At 41.3% G+C, this 22,028-nt stretch overlaps 1 pseudogene; it reads left to right on the top strand.

The window, feature by feature from the left end:
- The first annotated feature begins 16,480 nt into the window (after positions 1 to 16,480).
- LOC119140700 overlaps positions 16,481 to 22,028 on the top strand; it is a 145,805-nt pseudogene continuing 140,257 nt past the window's right edge.

Raw genomic sequence — 22,028 nt, 5'->3', positions numbered from 1 at the left:
AAAAGAGCTTTCAATGACAGAAAGGATCAGTAAACATGCCAACTACTTTCTGAAACATAGAACAAGGAAATATTTCCCCTAAAATGGGTCTATTGAATATTACTTTGAAGCAAGAACCTTACTTTTTCCCACACAGCGTAAATAGTTATTACAAAGGCTAAAATAAAAAACTTCAGGAATATATTTGTGAAGTGCTAAGTAGGATTTGGAGGATTATGACTTTGTAAAGAATACTAATTGAATTGTTAGTGAATTTTCTCTGTAAGTTAAAATATAGGTGGCACATTCCTGGCACACACATAAAACTGGTCTGTCTTAGGAATGGCTGAGGTTCATGGAATACAAGAATCAGAATACAATCCTAGCCAACAGTCTTTTGTTCTAGTAACCAGATTAAGCTGCAGTCAATTTTAGACATAAAACAAGCTAGTACAGGACGATCACATTTAAACAAAGGGAACCGGGTCTGAAAAAATTTTAGACATAAAACAAGCTAGTACAGGACGATCACATTTAAACAAAGGGAACCGGGTCTGAAAACTCTGGTGAGAAGGTCTGTCTTGTAGCTATTTGGTGGAAAAAATAATATCTGAAGCAGCCTGATTCTGACAATTCCTTACTCTAATACAGGGGTCCTCAAACTACGGCCCACGGGCTGGATACGGCCCCCCAGGGTCCTCAATCCGGTCCCCGGTATTTACAGACACACACCACACACCCACACACCCCACACACCCCCACACCCCCCGCCGGGGGTTGGGGTGCGAAACCAAGCAGCCGCAGATGACTGCCTGCCACTTCATCCGCGCGCCGGCCCCCTGGTTAAAAAGTTTGAGGACCCCTGCTTTAATAGCTGGACAACCAGAGAAGACTTGCAGTTGGCTTTGGTTTTTTATTTTGCAATCCTCAGCTGCAATATAGGAAATACTATTAATCTGTCTAGTTTCAAACCATCTTTCCAGAGATACCCAGCATATTATGATATAAATACTGGTAGAATAAGAAAGACCTCCATCTTCAGATCAGAAAAGAGCAAATTAAATGTCTTATCAGTCAGGAATAGCAGAAAGGCCATGTTTCTTGTCACGTAAGTGACATAAGCAGCAAAGTCAGGCACAGAAAGCTAATCTTCTGGTTTCTGGTCCTTTGCCTTAATTTTCAAACCATAGCTTCTCTTCAGCAGTTTGCCCCAGGGAAACATCTGACATCTGATGTATGAATGACACTGAGCAACTGCCTTGAGGTTACACATTTTGTTAGTGAGAAAGTATCACTAGAGGATGATCTGCTTTGTGAATTCTCTCCTCTTTCCTAGTTGCTTTTGCTTCCCAGTTGGTTGGTCTGAAATAATATCCCCAAAAGTATGAAACAGTGGGGGTGGAAGGGGGCTGAAGAACAACTCCTTCAGGCTGGCTAGAGATCTGAACTGCCAATGTATGCAACTCTTTCATATCAAGGCTGGTATTCTCCAAAATATGATTTCAACCACATCAAAGTTTTAAAGTTTTCTTTACCATAATACTACCCACTGGTCCAGTTTCACCCTCCCCGTAGGTGGAAATGGTGACATTGACATTTTCCACAATACGTTGAAAAGTCTGGTAAAGTTCCTCAGCCTCCAGCTGGAATTCCAGCCAAGCACGATCCATTTTGTTCATCATCAGTACTGGTTTGATGTATTAGTCTGTAAGCAATCCAATAAAAACAAAGATTACTACTAAAAATCTTTCTGAAACTATCTTTCTCCATAGTGAGAAGCAGGTAGGAACGATTGCTAGATATCACTTAAAAGCTATATTCCAATATTGCCCAGATTGCACTCGGAAGACTGTGAAATTCTGTTCTGATGCACAGCTTGATTCACATGTCAACTTAAAAAAAAGATCTGACAAGACATAAGGCTTTGAGGAAACCATTTTTCTGTCTTAAGATTAAAAAGGAAAAGAAAGAAAAAGATACAAATTCTTACGTAGACTTGCTGGTGATACATCTTTCTTGCTCATCTTTCCGTGTGTCTGTGAATCGTGTTTCTCCAGCTCTGGCTGAAGCAATGATGCCTGCTTTACAGACCAAGGAGTCTGTCAAGGTTGATTTGCCTTGATCAACATGAGCAATCACAGACATATTCCTAATACTGGACTTCTTGTCCGTGATCACTTGGATCTGGTCTACTGTGAAATTCACCTGGATGGGGGAGTGAAAAAAAATAAAAATAAACAGCTATTGTTTCCTTTTAAAGTACACAAATGTCTATGTGAAATTTTAAACTTTTACTGTTTGTTATTTAATTCACAATCTAAAGAAGAAATGAAGTTGTTCATACTTTTAAGCTTAGTATTACAAACAGTTGTTCACATTTTTGGGATGTTTTTGTAAGGACAAGAGTGGAGGCATAACTTAAAATACAGCTCAGATTTCTTATCCAAAAATGTCAACTACCACAAAAACAAAGAATCCACCTGCAGAGACAGAACAGCTCATCCCTGCCAAATGCTACAGGAGTGTTGGTGCACACAACTGCACCAAACACACAAAACACATCAGAGCTCCTGCACAAAACCTTCTCTCTTCGCACCACTGCCCTTTGCTTTGCCAAGTCTTCCTCCCACAGCTGCTCTCCATCTCCCAGGGTTTTTCAGGTGAGCCACTCTTTCAAGAAGAGGCTGGGTTTTCTCCTTTTGTAGCCAATACGCCAGCTCTAGAAACTGGTGGTCCTGCTCAGTCAAAAACATCTTTAAAGACTTTCATTAGCCAAACACAAAATTTTTAGAGCCCCTCTTGCAAATGATATCGCAGAAAGAAACTTTTCTTATTTCCATAATTCTTCTATCTCTTGCTAAGAACAATTCCTCTCCTTCAATTTGCAGGAAAAAAATCTTGACCCTCAGAAGCCCTGGTAATTATCTGTTAAACACATGACAACTTAGCAAAGGAAGATGAGATCTTACTAATCTCGGCCTGTCTCATTCTGTAATGAGAGTCACCTGTAGGTCACAGGAGTGCAGTTAATGTGGTTATTCTTGCAAATCCCTTTAATGCATGAAGTGCTTCATAGGGACATGGAAATGACAGAATAGGGAGGAAAAAACGATGGGGAACATTAAACAAAGACAAAAGTCACATACCACATCAGTAGTTTATACTAGTTGCTCAAGTGAAGAAAAATATACTGTAAGAAACACTTAAATAGGCTCCTCACCTGTGACTGAGTTGTAAATGACACAGAAATAATGAAACATGCCTTTCTGTTGCTACACCAACCAAGGTTTCTAATACAGTCTGGGACTTAATGAGTGCATCTAAACACAGGGAACCTGTCTTCTTGCCAGGATAAGATATTAATTACAAATAAACCAACCCAGCCCAGCTCAAAAATTATACGTAGGAGACAATTTTTTTACATGAACAGATACACTTCTGATATATATGTTATTACTGCATTTTCTCATGCTAACTTTGGATCTTCAGTTCAACTTTTTCATTATACATTTTCTCAAGAAAATAGTTTTTATTAAAAAAGGAATACTTCTAATTAAAATAGCCAAGTTCTTTTTAGAGATGAGAAATATCCAAACTAAGCAGCAGCCTGGCCTCTTCCCCCTAAAATGTAGTATTTCCCCACTCTCCCCTACATTTATCGTTTCTTTCCTACCTCAAAGTCTGCAATAGAGAAAACAACCAACCAACCCTTCCCCCCCCCGATTTAGTACAAACAAGAAAATTTTCAGAGTATACTTATGGCTTTGTCAGTGATCCACCTCAAAATGAAGACACTGAGATTGTTCTGTTAGGTTATTCTTTTCTAGAATGTTCCAGGGTGTCCTGGCATCCAAAGTCTCACTCCCAACAAAATTTACACACTACTTCTAAGATCTTGAAATATTTCTTTCTGCTCTTTCTTTTCCACTTAAACAGCACCACTACTTTTCTTTTATAATTTTCTCTGGTTTTAAAACATTGTGCTGTGCTAAAAAAAAAATAAATCAGTACTCTTAGTGAGAATTAAGTCTATTGCTAGAACTGTTATTTATTATATATATATATAAAATATATAATACAGTTATTTAATAATGTAAATATATACTTAAATGTTGAGACATGTACCTACGTGCTCTTTGTATTTGCTAATTATACACTTTCTTAATGGAACAAGTGAAATTTACTTCTGATAAATATTTAACTAGCCCAGATATAATTTTTGAACTGAAACCTGTATTTATCCCATTGTTTCCAAGTTTCCAGTACATTTATATACACAGGTTACATTGTAGTTTTCTTTTGGGGCAAAGAGCAGAGGTGACCATAACGGTTTATTTCTTCCTCATATTTTAAGCATACCGGCCTCCTACACATGTTCACTTATGTTAATTCTAAATGTAAAGTTCATGCATTGAACTGGATATTCTCCTATGGACTGTTGGAACCATTCATATAATCTGAGAAAGGATCATACTGGAGTTGTAAAAACCTTGATTTGTGTCTAAAAATGGAACCTTGCTCTCCAGCTGGAATAATTATGTTCCACTGTTAACAAAAGTAGAATGAAAACAGATACACTGACCATTACACAAGACATGGATGTAAAAATGTTAGTTTTATGGGTTTATTTCCTTGGTGTTTCAAAAAGTTGTTAATATATTGCTATTACTTTGTGGTGGAGCTGGAGCAACTTGGGTTTGAGGTGGAAAAGAATTATTGAGTCATGGTGAAGGAAAGGAGAGAGAAGCAGCACCGTGAGAGAAGAGCAGGGTCAAGCAGGGTGGGAGGTGGGGGGTAAGACAAAGGAAAATCCACACCCGAGTTTAAGGGAATAGGTGAACTGTGGGACCCACAGCTCTCCAGTACTATAGCTCAAAAGAAGTCATCACCGTCAAGGAGGTAAAGCAGCAGGCCTCCACAAGTGACCTCAAAGCTTCTGCTGATCAGTCTCATGGCAAGCCAATGTCAACAACATGAACATATTATTATTTCAAACTTTCCACCCTTTTGCTGAGCTACAAGACTGCATCCCTTCCCAGAAACTGAAGGACCTGTGTCTTACATATTACTGCATCAGCACTTTTTGCCAGGCTTACAACAATATAATACATATGGACATGAAGCTTTCAGCCTGCAGGAAATTAATACTGAGAGCTAAATTCAGTTAAGTGGCATTCCTCACTATTGTTTGGTTCATCCGTTGGCCTAAACGAGTATTTTTAAGAGCTTAACACTGCTAGCTCATTTTTAATTCACGTTGTTATATCATAGCAGCTGTTCTTGTTAATATAACTGGGTAAACCATTCTTAAGTTTCTGCTAATGAGCTTGTTAATAAACTATAGTATATTAGAAAAGATCAAGGTCTCAATTCAAGCATTAATATTAATGTCTTACCAGACCTTCTGGCAGGAACTTCAGGATTATGTATTAATAAATGCTATCCACTTCAAGCATTCTATTTACCACTTCATTTACACAAATGCCAAAAAGGAATTTACCATATGTGCTGTTCTATAAGAGAGAGAGGCACTAGAATAGCTTTTTTTTTGTCATAAATACAACTGAAAACACAAAACCAGATTAAAAATTAATGACAATTTTAATTTTAAATGTTTTTCATTGAAGAACTGTTACAGAGTTTCTGTTTTGCTGCTGACAGACAGCAACCAGATCAGTTATCTTGCCATGAAATGCTTGCTGCAGAAGGATTAAGTTCTTCTATGTGCAACTGCAAGCAAAAAATGAAGGAGATTAAAGCAGTATTTGCAGAAGGGAGAAACATCACTGCTTTATTACAAACAGAACATCACTTTTGCCAAAAGCCTCAAGTTTCATTGCCACTACAGACAGAAAATGACCTTGCTCCTTTTAACTACCGCATTACATCATTTGGGTAGCCTATACTGCAGCATGGCTTATCCCTGGCTATCAGTAATGCCTCCACAGTAGACTTGCCTACCCCTTCTGCAGGGCACCTCTTTCTCTAAAAGATATTCCAATTCTTATTGTAATGAGCCATTACACAGCTTCAGTTCAGAAATATTTATTCTAAAATGAAAGAAAAATGAAAACACTTATTGAAGCTGACATAGGTAACTAGAACGTCCATTTCAGTAAACAATACTACTTACACAATGAAAGATTATAAGAATTTTTAAAAAAGCCACAAAAGGAAGGAGTTCCAATAGCATTAATTATCAAGAAACACGAAGATGTACAAGCATCTGTTTAACACAGAAACAGGCTGGTAAATTCTGATTCACTAGAACAGAGACTTAAAACAGGTGAAACACATTACCAGAACTGCAATGAATTAAAACTACAGGACAGGCTTGCTAAGGGAAAAAATAAACTAAAAACAAAACAACCCATCCTGTAAGTGTTTCTAAGAGATGATTTTCCTGAGAAAATGCTGATCTGATTCAGGTCAGACCATTCTTCCTTAAGATTAGTGCAGTGCAGCCATGTAATACATATTTTCACACATTAATAGCCTCTTCCTGGTCCTATTGGAAGAAATGCTTTTATCTCTTACCCTTACAAACACTAATGTTTGGGATTTAAACCCAAATCTTACACTGGAATTCACTCAACACGTAGGTGGGCAAAACATATAGAAACATTTAAATCAGGGGTCCTCAAACTACGGCTCCTCCTCCTCCTCCTCCTCCTCCTCCTCCTCCTCCTCATCATCATCATCATCATCATCATCATCATCATCATCATCATCATCAAACATCTGAAATCTCCAGTCAGATCCAGACTAACTGATGAACACTTGCATCACTTGCTACAACTGGCAGTGACAAATATGGAACCTAACATTGACCATCTCATTAGCCAAAAGCAGGCCCATAGTTCACACTGAAATATTATTTGGTTTTGTTGATTACAATTGTTCTTCATTTTAAATATTGCATTCTTTTTCCTGTTTTTTGTGCACTACTACAAATAAAATATGTGCAGTGTGCATAGGAATTCGTTCATTTTTTTCCAAACTATAGTCCGGCCCCCGACAGTGTCTGAGGGACAGTGAACCAGCCCCCTGTTTAAAAAGTTTGAGGACCCCTACTATAAAGGGAGTAGTCCCATCTCTAAATGCACCCAATGTTTCATCACAGATCTCTACTCTGGCCAGTAGATGGAGATAGACAATAAGAACTAGTAAATGTGGAGTGGCTGGAAGACAACAGACATATTATGAGCAATGCAGACCAAGTAACTTTGTTGTAATAGCAGGCCGAGCAGGCCGAAGCTGTAACAAGCGGCAGCTGTTGTGAAGGACATATGCAAGGCCAAGAGAGACAAAGAAACTGTGTACTGGCAGAGAGATAAGAGAGTTGGACTATTAAAGAACTGTACGTGGGAAAGAGATAAAGGAGTTGGACTGAAAAATAAGAAAATAGAATGTCAAAACAGAATGTAGGCGAGGAGCATGGATACCACGCTGGGACCAATCATAGAGTGCAGGAGAGTGAATAGACAAGCAGCTTTAGCCTATTAGCAATCTAGAAGCAATGTGTGTGCTTTGTGCTAGTGTATACATTGCTGTGTATCCCTTAATAAAGTGGCACTAACTTGATCACATTGGTCGTATAACTTGTGTCCGAGCCTTCTACGTCAAAGGGTAAATGCAATCTGTGTGCATTTTATATATTCTCTTGTACCATAATTAACTCATAATTTTTATTATGAGAAGTATGTCATTTTTCCAAGGTGTAGGCAGCTGTATACTGTGCAGTGCAGAACTGTACCAAAAATGTGGCAAACTCCAAAGCAGGGCAAATGTCCAAAATGTCTAACTGTAACATTTAAAAGAAATCCAAAATGAAAGCACATGGGTTTATGTTGCTTGAGAAAAGAAACACATTCCCCCAGCAAGAAAGGAAAGCAGTAACTAGCCCCGTGGTCCCAATCCTGTCAGCAAGGTGGCATTAAGGTATGAACAAATTTAAAATTAAAATCACCCAGTCAATCCTGGCTACAAAGTTTAACTAGCATTTTTTAAAAACATATGACATTTAGGGTGGGATCCAGTTTCTTCCACTCTGGATGTTTCTGAGACATTTGCCTGGGGCTTGCAAGCACAGCACAAGACTTCCAGGGGAAGGATGGCTCTACTGTTATAATTTTAGCTCATCAGCTTCCCACTTTCTATCACCAAGGTGCAGGTCTAAGTGTTTAACACATTTCTGTAAATTGTTACTAATTCCATATACTGAATAACTTCAGTTCAGAATTAAATGTATGATTCATAGTGTCAGTTTAAAGTAATATTGGGGGGGGAAATCTCTGTAACAGAATTAAGTGAAAGGTAGATTTGGAAAAGAAGTAGAGATGAAAATACAAAAAACAGAAATCACCTCTCAGTAATTATACTGGGATTGACAGTCACGACATCTGTCTTTACCCCAACATCCGTGAAGTATTTCTCAGATATAGGAGGCAAATTGCATCTTTACAGAAAGAAATTAGTAAGAAAGTTAAAAAAATTCTTGAATCTTTTCAGGACTAGAAAGTAGAATTGATTTAAGCATTTCTTCCAAGCAACAAATCTAGAAGCAGACTGAGAATTTAAAATTGTATCAAAACATGTTGATGTCCAAACTGTGCCTTAAAGTAACAAGTTCATTGGGGCTGTATGAAGCCCTCCCTTCTTCCCCGAGTCTGTGAAAGATGACAACTTTTTGCAGACGTAGCCAACGCTTACTCATTTTGCTTCCTTATTAGCAGTTCAGCTACTAAATTTGACAGTTTAGAACACCATATAGAGGGACTCTGGGGTTCTCTTTGCCGGCTGTAATGAACCCAGAGCCCAGGAAATGGTGACTTGTGGTTGTCGGGACGGAGGGAAGACACAGTCATCAATATGAGTGATCAGCAGACTTCGTTTATTGTCCCTTACAGTCACCTTTTATGCCTTGTTATAATTAGTTCATACGTATTACAAAAGTTAAGCTCATTATTGGTTAGTTGCCTAAATACCAAGCCCGCCCCTAGTTTCTCTTCTGTAGTTATCTGTTCCCACCTGCAACATTCTTTTCCCACCGAAATCTTCCTGTTATTGTGTAACAAGGACAGCCAAAGACAGTGTATTTTGCTTTACTTCAGATAAGCTGAGAGCGATGTGCATTTTTGTCCAGCCAGCTGGACTATGTCTATGAGACCTTTTTTCAGCTAGCCAGTTATCCACAGTCCCTGTTGCTGCAGAGAGCAGATGGCTGAGGTGTTGGTAAGCAAGGATGAAAGGCATGGGAAGCCAACCTTCTGCAGCTCAGGGCTCTTAAAACGGGTCCCGTAGGAGGTGACCGCTAGAACTGCAACTACAGCTTTCCACAGGGGGTTTCCCAAACATCAGCAAAATTCCTGCATCTCTAAACAAAGTCTAGCACGTTACAGTGCTTCATCGAGGAACAGCAAGAAAAAAAACTAGTCCGAGTGTAGGAGTGCCTGTGGATCTGCTTAATCGGTAGTCTTGTCTCCGAAATACGAAGAAAACCAAGAAATAGTTTGCCCCCAAATTTATTATGCATCTGGGTGAATGTGGCAAAAGGATGGAATCTCATGCATCTTTCAACTAAATGTTTACATGGGTTCACTTATGACTGCAAATGCATGACATTTTATAGGTGTTTACATTTCCCTGTGTATGACAGAAAGCTAAAATATCATGCATTGCCTAAAGATGGTACTACCATTTCAGCTTTGGTTAGAATAGGGTTTTTTTTCTTATTTCTTTTGTGATTGTGTGCTGGTAGTGAAATACATGACATTTCAGATCTTTTTGTCATGAGCGGTAAAGGGAAGACATGGCAAGCTGATGAAATATCATGTGTTTTTAACATTAACGTTGGCCAACAATAAGGTAACTGTGAAAACCAGACACAAATTTTCACTGTGGCTTGTCAGGAGGAACATCAAAGTGGCAGCACCCAAATTGTGTCCCAAAAGAGGCATTTGTTTAGGCAAGGAGGCTTAGCCAAGTAGTGTTTGGGTCTGGGAGGGACTGAATCCTTCGCGATCACTGTCTGCCTGTCTGGGAGGCACGGTAATGCCTCCCTGCCAGGGCTGGAGGGGGTGGGTGGGTGATGGCAAAATGCTGCTCCTCTTGAGAAAATCCTGCTTCCAAATCCAGCTCACACAACCCTCCAGATCCCCACCTGCCATCCTGCACCAGCTACAGCTCAGCCAGAAGCTTAAAAGCACTACCGCAAAGGAGTTTCTTTGTGCAGGCTCCATCACGGGCACGTGGGTTGGACACCAAGGCATTGCTTGGTGGTATTTTGGCAGTCACCAAGACCTTTCCTACAGGTATGAGCTGCTTCTCCACAGTCCAGCGCCGACCAAACAGTGCTGATCCTCCATAGCATTGTATTTGTCCAAGCTCATGTGCTTCCCATCATGCTGAGGTGCAAATACAAAACTAAACCGGGAATGCCGCTGCCAGCTCATTCACAGTATTTAGTAGCAAATTTATTTGTTTGTTGTTAGTGTAAACGAATCCACTTTTCAGTGTCAGGCTTACCTTGTCTAGCTTGTGACAACTGTAATAAATATTCATGGGGAGATTTTTCCTTTTTTAAAAAAGAAAATTAAAAAGACATAGAAAAGATTTAGCACCTACAGCAATTTAAAAGAGAGATGAAATAATTGGTAAGTGACAGCTGGCTTCTTACTCAGTTTGAGGACTGTGCAGTGAATCTGTTTTTTGATGTTGTTTTTTTTTTAATTTTATTTCCTATGCTGAATACCTTTAACTGGCAGTCTGTTCTACCTGGTCTTGGGTTGCTATACAGAACTTTTCCTGCTCCTAATGCCAGCAAATACATATGAATTGCAGACCAGGTACATGATGGTCTTTAGAGGATGTTAATGTTTGTAGCTCTACTACAGCTAAGCCATACCAAATTGTAGAAGATGTGATTTTGTTGTTTAACTGCTCTGGAATAAATGAATACAGGAATGCAAGTTTATTTACTCTGAATAGTTACTAAGAAGTGTTAGGAAGCTGGTGTAGAAGGGGCTGATCAGGCTAGGAAGCCAACAAACCCCAAGTGCAGTGGAGGAAGGCTCCTCATATCACTGCCAAAGCACTTCTTCAGTGATGAGTTGCAATGCTTTTCCTTTAATGACTCGGGTTGCTTCCCATTTTAAAGCTGTTTATGTATATAACTGTACTCTGATTTATGCCCGTACAAATCTGCAGCACTTACACCATGCTCTGAAGACTTAATGATCTGGGGCAATGTCAAGTGACAGCACACTTTGGAGTCTATATCCACTTTTGAAAAAGAAACAAAGTGGGAAATTTCTCCTCTCTTTTGCTTAGGCATATTGGCTAGCCTGTGCTTGGCATTTCAGGAATAAAAGCCACCTGAGAGGGTGTTAGGCAGCAGTGTTGAATGACCCAAAGATAAGAGCTAGTAGAATTGGCGTATGTGTAAATTATAATCCATCTGCAGCTACGTGTGTAGTAGCTGGTGGTACCAACTAGAGGGAAAGTCAAGCCTGAGAGTGAGAAACAAGAATTTACTCAAAACAGGCAGATTTTTAAGGGAATTTAGCTGTTAAACCAGGTCCCTGCTGATAAGTGCCAGCAGCATTTTTTCAGACTGTAAAGCCTGGGCAGTTTTCCCCATGGGATGAGTGTGTGGTGCCTTCCTGGAAAGAATTCAACCTTTCTGCCTTGCTCAAAATCCTGCCCCTTCCCCCAACTCATTAATCTCAGTCTTCAAAACGTCTGAGCTCATTCTCCTTAAAATTTGCAAAAATATTTCTCCATGGGAATGAGATAGACATTTTCAGCAAAGTAAAATTAGCCTCCAAATTTGGCAAAGTGGATGCAATTCAAAATATAATTTAATATGGGGAAATGCTGAGCAACCTTTGCAATGTTATCGATGGCACTCTCTGCTTTACATACAGTTTCTCCAGAAAACAGCCACCAAGTTGCACATAACAAAGACATAAAGCATAACTAAGATTGTCTAAATTAAATACCACTGGTTGGTTTTCTTTATGCAAATCACACCACCAAAGGTGAAAACTGATATTAATATGATGCTGCTCCATGCAGTACGAAGTGAAGGAGCGCATATCCAATGTGTGCCATTAAGGCTATAGAAATCTATACTGGGAATGCTTATGGATAAGGCAGGGGCTGTTCTTTGTGCCCTACATCACTTTGTAAAGTTTCAGGGTAAGTTCAGACACGGGCTTTCATGGTTTTGGGTTGGTGTTTGGCTCCTGGGTGTCATTGCGCTGCTATACCCCTAAGCAATTTATCTCATTCAATTAAATCCTTTCAATTTGGACCATTTTTTTCACTAATTCTGTGCTTATTTAAGCAGGATTTCTTCTGCTGGTCAGGTTATTGGTAGCAAAAGAAAAAAATGTCCTTGGTACAGAGACGTTTGCAGTTGTTGCACTTTTCAGCTGGTTTCTTTTCCATCTGGAGTATTTTTGGATGTATGCTGCCTTATGCAGTATTTCCAGCTGCCTGCTGACTGATGTCAGCTTCGTGACAACAGTCTTGGCAAAATATTTGTAGACCAAACTCCCTGGAGTATTTGTTGCTCCAAGAAGGAGGTTAATGATGCTGCTATTGGAGCTCTGCATCAAGAGTAAATATGGTTTGAACATATGGGTTTTTTTACAGTTAGGCTATCCATAAGTCCATCCAGGCCAGTGTCCTCTCTCCAGGAGTGATCGATAGTGGATGTGTAGGGAGGAACAGCAGAATGAGGCAAAGACATCGTGAGCGTTTTTCCAATATCCTTTTGCATCTTGTGGCAAACTGCCATCTTAGCCGGCATCCTGATTCACCTAGCCTATAGCAGATAATGTGAAGATGAGCAAAGCTGCCTGTACTTTCAGGAAAACAACAGGGATAGACCACTGCTCATCCCACCCAACTATATACCTTAAAAATATGCTGCCCGCCCCTAGTCCATGTGAAACTTACCTCCTATAAGAGAGAAGGTGAACCAAATGGCATTTATTTTTCCCTAGAGTGACAGCCTGTAGGATGGGTTTTGCTGTGCGACCTTGTGAAATCACCCCTGATACCCAGCTCCCCCTGCTGCCGCTGAACGTCAGAGACAGGAGCAGGCAGGGTTGTGGGGAGGTGCCACCAAGAACTGACTCTTTCTGATGATTTAATGGAGCATCTTTAAAATTTTGTTCCAACTGACATCCACGGTAATGCTTTGTGCTTCTGCGCAGCCCATCATCCACGGGGCTTTTGCAGGCGGTCTTGTGTGTACAAAGCATTGTCAGATAGAGCACCTAATAGAAAGGCAATTTAAATTATCATTAATGCAGTGATTCAAAGCTAAATTGGTTCAGGTAACTCCATCACTGCTAAAGGTTATTATTTTATGCCTCTGCTGTGATCAGTACCCAGGTTTTCCCTCTGTTCCTAAGAGCTCAGCTTTGGAAAAGGTGCTCTTTGCTGATCAGAAGTGAAGACTTCTCTACAAATATTGGAAATTTCAGTTTCAAATGTGGCTTTTGTTTAGGTGGTGGGATTATGTCTTCTTGATTTCCCTTTATTTTTTTTTTTAAAAGGTGATTTACTAGTACAAATGTTTATTTTATGTACTTTTGCATTTAGAACTGCATCACTGAGAGTTTCTTGTCAACATACCAAGTAGTAACAAAACCCTCATGGCACTGGCTCTGTTGTCTGTGCCAATGGCCTACAGGAGAGATGCATGCAGGATTTATAAATACTGTGCTGGAATATGCACCGATTCTTGTAGGGCTTTTTAGCAATGTGACTTTACCCAACCAGTGGACATAGCGCTCTAAATCATTGTACATTTGCAGTACTGCCAGCAGTGCAACCTGCGGGCAATCATTCAGCCAAAAGAATGTGAAAACAGCTTCAGATACAACAAATATTTGAGAATTTCATATACTAATCTTTGGTGAAGTTCTGTGGATGTTTATTGCAAAGCAATCAGGTAAAACTGCAACAGGCGATGGAAAAAAATTAGAGCTGCTAAAGCTAATTAAATATGTGAAATAAAACCCCCAGTTGGAACATATTTGCCCTAGCCTGATATCCCAGATGGACGATAGGGCTCCAAGCGAAATTCTGCTTTAGACTAAGCCATGTCCAGTCCCAGGGTCTGAACCCAGTCAAGCCTGAACATTGGAAATTTATTGCTGCAATTTCCAAGTCAGATTTTTCCCTCCTTTTTTTGTCACCAGAGCTGTGCAAGCCAGCGTGCTGCATTGTTTGGTATAACGAGTTCCTTATGGTAATCAGACGATGAATTTCTTACCCCAGCCTGGAGCAGACTCTGACACGGCCCAGCTGTAATTTCTCCTCTCTCTTTCTTTTTATGGCTAAACTTCAGTGCAGCCATTCACTGTGGGATATTCCCTCACTCACTCTCTTACCACTTAATCGACAATGCTAGAACAACGCTAGAAGGAGCGGTTGGATTTTTCCTTAAAACATTCCCCTTTTCTGTGCTGTTGATGCTGCATATCCATCTCAAGGGAAGAGACATTTCAATTTTTTTCTACCTTCTGACAGCAGGACTTCCCAGGAGTTTGACTCCTGGGCTGCATCACGTTTTCCAGTGCTTCCCCAAGCTCTTTCAAGATGCACGAAGCATCTGCTCCATGGGCACTTTCGTATGCCCACTTGGTGCTCCTCCAACAGAAGGTTTCCTCCCCACCGCTCTCCCACCATCCCAGCAATCAAAACAGCCCAGCCCAGAAGCAGGACTGCCGTAACCCAACAGTCACTGGGACCAGTGTGTTGAAAACTTTGGTCTAATTAGTCCCACTTAATACATTTGTGCCATCTCTGAAGCAGTCTGCAGTGCTGCATTGATCTCCGGAGCTGATGCAGGGAGAAGCTGCTGTCATTACGATGCTCACTCAAGCCTGACAAACTAATTGCCTTGCACTTGCTGACTGTTTTCTCCCCAACAGCCAGGTTGGGGGAGGCTGGGCTGGATTTAATTGTCTCTTGTCTTCATGGCAAGGTTAACTTTTCTAGCCTTTTCACGTAGCGGCGATGCTCCTGGTGCGGTATCTGAAATGGAACAGGGGAGGATGAGGGCTGCATTTGCATTTGCAGAACACACAAAATAACCTTTAAACAAAGGCGCATATGCAGATCCTTCAATGATGTGGAGAAGAGCGCTGAGTGAAACCAAGCCCCCTTGCTCGGATTATTAATATTCATTAATTTTCTGAGTACTAGCTGCTTGTCACTGTGGCTTTATGCTGCTTAAGTGCTGGGGTTTCTTGTTCATTGTAACACGACTTCTGGATTTTGCTGTGTTTAATCATCTGTAGTGATGCTTAGTGGCCCAGGTGAAATGGGGGCCCATCGGGGGGGGCAGGTGGGAGAGGCTGTGTCTTCAGAGCAAGGATGGATTTTGCCTTGATGTTATTCATAGTGGTTTTGTTTGAGCAAAATACAAGCTCAAAAAGGAGAGGAGTGATTGGCAAAGATCACACCGCAGGCTGGAAGGCAGAACTGGGAATTAAATTCTCCATTCCCTGACCTGGGCCAATATACTTTGTATTGCCTTCCACTTGCACCTGTGAAATAGGAACCACACACTTAACACTTCACACACAAAAAAATCAAACTAGTCCCTGTCCTACAGCTGTCATTCTTTGAATGAGATACAAATCGTAGGAGAAATCTTCAAAGGAAGCTTCAGTGGTCGTTAAAAAAAATATGTTTGAAAAAAGGATGGGCGTGGAAAGAAACCTTTGATGCAGTTGGGTGCTTTTTGTCTCTGGCTCAGCTCTGGGCAGATGTGTGGCTCCTCAGGGAACTCGCTGGGTTACGGAGCCTCTTTGCTCCATCACCAAGAAGGGGTCTGCTTGATGCTGGGTGTAGTAGAATGAAGCTGGGTTAATAATCATTGATAATATACAACTATGGGTTGGCTTCAGAGGCGGTGGGTTGGCCGATGCAGATAAGGTGCAGCTGTGGCTGGTTAAGTTAAGTGGTTGAGAGCCAATGAAGAGAGAGCAGCCAAGGAAGAAACAATAGCAGACAGAACACATGCCCTGGATGAGGTGTAGAGAAGGCAGTAGAGGGACTTGTATGAAGAGTATGCTGGTATGAGGTGGTAAAAGACCTTGTTGTAGCTTGAGGGTTTGGAGAGTGCTGTGACAATGGATGCCCTGTGTGAGGACCTTCAGGCTATGAGACTGAGTATAATAAGCGGTGATGGCTGTGCAGGGGGATGTTTGAAACACTAATGGCAGTGACTCAATGTGGCGGAGACAGGTGGGGATAGCCTGTGATCCAGATCATGTTAAGATAGGTGGGAAGAGCCTGGGGATCTGGATCAGACACTGGTAAAGGTGAGCTGTTGGATCAAAGAGAAGGAAGCCTGACTGCTGTGGAGTGAAGAGAGTGAGGGCAATGAGCAATAGTGGCAGAGTACACAGCCAGATGTGGCAGCAGCCTGCAGCGGTGGCGGGTCCAGAGTGGGTCCAGCTAGACAGAGGTGATGGCTGTGCCGGGGGAAGGTGCGGGAGCAGCGCGGTGCTGTGGGCGGCTCTCGCCTTTGCTGCTGCTGCTCAGCCTGGTGGTATTCTTGCTGGTGTTTATGTGCTCGTTGAAGGTGTCTGCAGTTGAAGAAGAAATGGGCGACCACAAAGATGTTAAGAAGTTTTTCAGGACACAGGATGATTTATTAGTGCTGTATTCTAGATCTGCTGCTGCTGAGAGCTCACTCAGGTTACTGTCCAGTGTGACCCAAGAGGTGAAAGGACAAGGCACTATATGTTCATCAGAACCCTCCTCTGAAGAAATCAAAATCCCAGATGCTGCGAAAGCAGATAAGAAGAAAGGTGATCAACCTGCAGAAGATGAAAAGCCCAAGATAAAAGTGAACAATGAATATGAGTATGAGTTCAGGGACAAGTTGTCCGAATTGTATGAAAAGTTTATTTGTAAACAGTTTGTGAAGGTTGGTAAAAACATGAGGTATGAAATGTTAAAAATAAAAAAAAGGGGATTTGTAGAGGAGTTAGAGGACTGTATGAAAAATTTTATTTGCAAAAATGTTGTAATGATTGTTAAAAACATTAAAAAGAGAAGGGGGAAGTGTAGAATGAAGCTGGGTTAATTATCATTGATAATATACAGTTGTGGGTTGGCTTCAGGGGCTGCAGGTTGGCTGATATAGATAAGGTGCAGCTGTGGCTGGTTCTAAGTGGGTGAGAGCCAATGAAGAGACAGCAGCCGAGCAAGAAGCAGAGACAGGAAGAAGTAAGAGCAGACAGAACACATGCCCTGGATGAGGCGGGATAAGGAGATGGCAGCAGAGGGACTGCATGAAGAGTGTGCTGGTATGAGGTGGTAAAAGACCTTGTTGTAATTGGCTAGTTTAGAGAGTGCTGCAACAGCTGGGTGGCTAGGATGGCAGAAGAGGACACCTCTGGGAGTGGGAAACAGAGATGAAAAGCATATTTAGGTCCTGTAAAGCAATTGAGGTGGATTCTCAGGGGTCCAGATTCACCAGGGTCTTCCACTTTGGTTGGCCAACAAGGACTGGTTGGTAAGGGTGAAATGAAGCTCTGACATGACCACTCCGAATGAGCATTTTCCAGCCACCCTGGAGGGGAGCAGCTGGAAATGTCCCTGTGTTTTTTGCTGTTACCTCTATATTTTAGCAACCAATGGGTGGGCTAGCAGAGCTGAGGAACCACAGGTGAGGTGTTCCCAAAGAGCTGGAGTTCTTCATGTAGTTTTTGCTTCATTGGCACTGCCTTGAAATATTTCCACAGAAGATACCTCTGAAACCTACTTGCTGATGGGAAAGTCTTACAGGCTCCCCCAGCTCTCACCTCTACGGGCAGTTTAGTTGAGGATTTTGAAAAACCTTTGTCATGTTTTATTCTTGGAGGCGATATGTAATGTGATCCAAGGTTTGCATTTGCTTGGGCCAGCATCGCATTTCACCCAAAGCTTCAGTCTTGGCTTCTGGAAGGACTCTTAGAGCTTGAGAAGGGCAAAAGTCTGTTAAATATCAGTACTTAGAGAATCTAAAACTTCTTACAGGAAAGAGGGCATTGAAAAGTAGGTCTTTCCGGTGCTGGGAATGACATTCCTGCATCCTTAAACACTAGCGCTCTGTCAGGCCACCACATGTGCTTTGCTGACAAGGTTGCTGGTTTTTGACTGTAGCTTTTGATGCATGTGCGTTACAGGAGCTGCATGGCTTTTGAGAGGAGTGAAACAGATGTGTTCAGAGTAAAAAAAAAAAAAAAAGTTGGATAAATAAGGAAAATAAGGTACCTGCACAATGTTACTACCACCGTACCTGCTCCATGAGGTACTAATTGAGTGACAGGCTGCAGAAGTTTTAGCGTTGCCATGTTTTATTCATTAATAAGCTCCTATCAAGGTGAAGTTAAGGGGTGGTAAAAGCTTGTTTACTGCCTAAGATTAGAACTGAAATATGAAGTCACCTACAGTATTGCTTATAACTATCCATGTTCCCCACCAAGAATTGTATTTCTGTCACATGCAATCATGGAAGGTGTTTAGGGCTGGTTTTATGTCCCAATAGAAGTAAATGGGGTTTGCTATCTTCATCTGCTAAATTAAATTAAATGATAATTATGTTTAGCCACCATATGACTGACCTATATAAAATGAAAATTTAGTAAGTAATACAAAGAAATCTGGGAAAATGGGAAGAGATGGATAAAACAAAGTAAGAAAAGAGTAGGAAGTATACAGGGCGGGAGGAGAGACACTTATGTTTTAGATCTGCAGTGCAAGGTGAACAAAAGCATATGTTGAATGAGCGTGCAGGTGTGTGTATGTTTTTGTGCACCCCCTTGCTGTAAGAGCCCACATATGCACCTGTGATATCTGCCCACAGGTGTGTGTATATATATATCAGGTTGGTATTTTCACAATACCCTGTAAAACTATGAAACACTGTGGATAGATAGGTGCAAACAGGCATTTTGTGTATAGTTGCCCTAGCCTTGTCTAATATAAAATATTCCATAAAATTGCAACACTAGTGACTGGTCTTAATCAAAATATCAAATTGAGGGTTGTTCTTCCTCTAGGATTGAGCATGACAACACTGGACTGAATGCAGGCTGGTTCCTTGACCATGTGATCATGACAGACCTGAATAGACCTCACCTCTGGTTTTACTTCCCCTGCAACAACTGGCTGAGCAAGGAGGACGGGGATGGACTGTACATCAGAGACCTCATCGGCAGCCTGGATCCCATGGATGTGCCCAAAAGTAAGGGTTTTCCCAAAAAGCTTGGCTTTCTGGTACCTTGCCAGAAAGGACAGGGTTGCTTTCAGATTACTCCAGCTGTATAAAAAGTAATCGTGCAGTCTAAGCTAATTTGAGTCATCTTTATAGTCAGTGGAGAGAGAAATAGGAAGACGCAAGATGCCTCCAGAGGGTAATTTCTTCTGCCAAGGTTAGACCTGACATCTTAGGGTGGGATAAATCACTGTTTGGAGAAGTTTTGCTTGTTGGTTGAATACTGAAGGACCCATGATGACTACATTAAATGAGATTAAATGGCTATATGTAGATGAGAGCCATCCTTCCCCAGAAGATGTAGCTGGTATTGGTTTGTGCTATAGGAAGATGCGGTGTGGTTGCCATCCTGTGTATAAAGTTAAGTGTTTCCAGACTCTGGTGATGACTTGCAGGAAACTTCCATACACCAGCCAACCCTCCTGCTGTAATCCTACGCTGGTTTACTGTACGTGTATGATATCCATATTGCACTGGTGCCTATTTTTCAGAGTGGTTTTAAGCTAACTATGTTGAAATGAAGCCAGGACAGCTTGCAAACCAGACATGTACTCCCAAATTGATATCGGTGTGTAGGCCATGCGGTGATGTATAGTGCACATAAGGTGAGTAGGAAGACAATCAAGATGTGAAAGCAGAGCCGGCAAACCAGCCTCAGGTGGTATGTTGGTAGTTTAACTGCAAGTGCTAATGAGGAAAGCGAGTTGTGTTTTCCTGATGACCTCAGCAATGCACTGCTCTGTTCTGGGAGCTTAATTTGGGGTGTTGAAAGTGAAGTACACCGGCTGCTAGCCACAGCTCTGTAGGGAAGGAGAGCTACAGTTTGGTGCAAAAGAGTGGAAACTTGTGGTTTTGCTAGTATCACATCTTTTGGGGAATAAGCAATAGATTTCTTGCATTAATGTTGAGGCAACTACTTGGGAGTGTTTTTTTGGTAAAAAAACATTTATTGCCAGCCTTAATACAGCACTTTGAGCATTGATAGATGTTCTAGAAGGGCAAAGTATTATTTTTATTGAGATCCTGTTTGAAGTGAACAGTGAAACAACACATCGTGACACTGCTTGCCCCTGAATTGTTAAATCATTTTGCCCTATTAAGATACAACCTCCTAAAACAGTTTCAGTGTGGTGAAGATTCAAGTATTAAAGGATACTGCATGTGAGTTAGCATGCACAAATACTATCCATTGACAAGAAATGTATGTGGGAGCGTTTTAAAAATGCAGACCTCTCCAGACATTATCTCATTCCCCTACGGCAGCCACCCTGGAGATGCTCTGCCAAAAACCCACCCAGTTACTGCTGGGGCTGTGTGTGCCAAAGCCCTTTGCTGCTCTCTTCTTCATTTGGTTTGTGAAATGGAAGAGTTAAGGACACTGGAGGGGCAGGAGGAGTCTGGAGAAGGTAGTGGATAAGCCAGAGCAATACACAATTAACAAGAGGTTCCCTCGAGGAGGAAGTCAACCATTCAATCTTAATAGATCTTTAAATGGCACAACAGTTTATCTGAATTTTTTTTATTGCTCCTGCCTGGGAGAACAGATTCTGAGTGCATGTGACTTCCTCCACCTACCTCTCAGCAGGAGAGGATTTGTTGGCTGAACTCTCAGCTGGTAAAACTCAGTGTGGCTCCTATGAAACTGCTGGAACAACTTAGCATTTCACCAACTGAAAAGCTAGTCCTGAGTGCTTGCTCTTCTGCAGAAGGGGTTTTGGGTTCTAGGTCAACTGCTCACTATACAAATACAAATAAGATTGTTTTCTGCCTTTATACTCTAAAGGAAGAGATTTAAGCAGGCATTTGTCAGAAATGCATCTGTTCTCATCGTCTTTATTGGATAGAAAAGCCTGTTTTCGAGTGGTGTGGGCTGGATGCTCTGCTGCTATCCGTATAAATGCAGGGAGCTGGGCTGAGGCCAGAGGCATGGGTGAAGGGCTGGATGCCTTCCAGGTGGCAGGTCTGAATCTGTGAGAGGGTTAGCTCAGCCATCTCGGGTTGCAGTTCCCCTTGAACCATAAATAATGAAAGATAAACATTCCCAGGCTGCTGAGGTGAACTGTCAACTGTAAATGAGAACTTACCTGAATTAATTTGGCTCCCTCTGGATCCATAAAGGTCTGAAATGAGGTTGTCATAATTTTCTTTGTACATATGAGTCATTTGCCCTAAAGTTGGTTGGTTTTTGCTTGGGTTTTTTTTTTTTGTGGCTTTTTTTTTCCACATTCAAATGGATTAAACAGTAGTGTTTACTCTTTGGGTATTAATATTTCCTAGGCTACTAGACAAATGAATAATTATGTGGTTTGGTGACTTTTATGTGCCTGTAAAGAAAGATTAGTTACTCCCTCTTAAGCCTGTGTTCCTGTTAGTAGTGTTCAGTGCCATACTCTTCTTTTTGGTCACATTTCTTCAGTCATTGTTCCCCTTTTTTCTGAACTTCTTTGTAAACTGTCTGGGCACTTTTGTTACAGACTTTAGTCTCATGCTTTGCTTTCCTGCTCCATTTGCTGGCACAGTCTGGTATGTTTTTGGAGGTAACCAAACAAATCTCCTCCATGTGCCTTCTCCTGCAACATCTTCAGCTTTTGATCCTCTCCTGGAGAACTTTCTCATCTTTGCCATGAGGATTTACTTTCCTCTCTTGAGCTGGAGGTCCCTGCTGGGATGTGCATCTATCTTCTCTGTGATATCTGTGGGATGTTGACTGGGGAAAAAAAAAAAAACCACAACAATTTTTTGGTCATATTTT

Source organism: Falco rusticolus, chromosome W, assembly GCF_015220075.1.
Source record: "Falco rusticolus isolate bFalRus1 chromosome W, bFalRus1.pri, whole genome shotgun sequence".
In the NCBI taxonomy this organism is placed as follows: domain Eukaryota; kingdom Metazoa; phylum Chordata; class Aves; order Falconiformes; family Falconidae; genus Falco; species Falco rusticolus.
The sequence above is the reverse complement of the archived record's forward strand: the minus strand, read 5'-3'. Positions and strand labels throughout refer to the sequence as shown.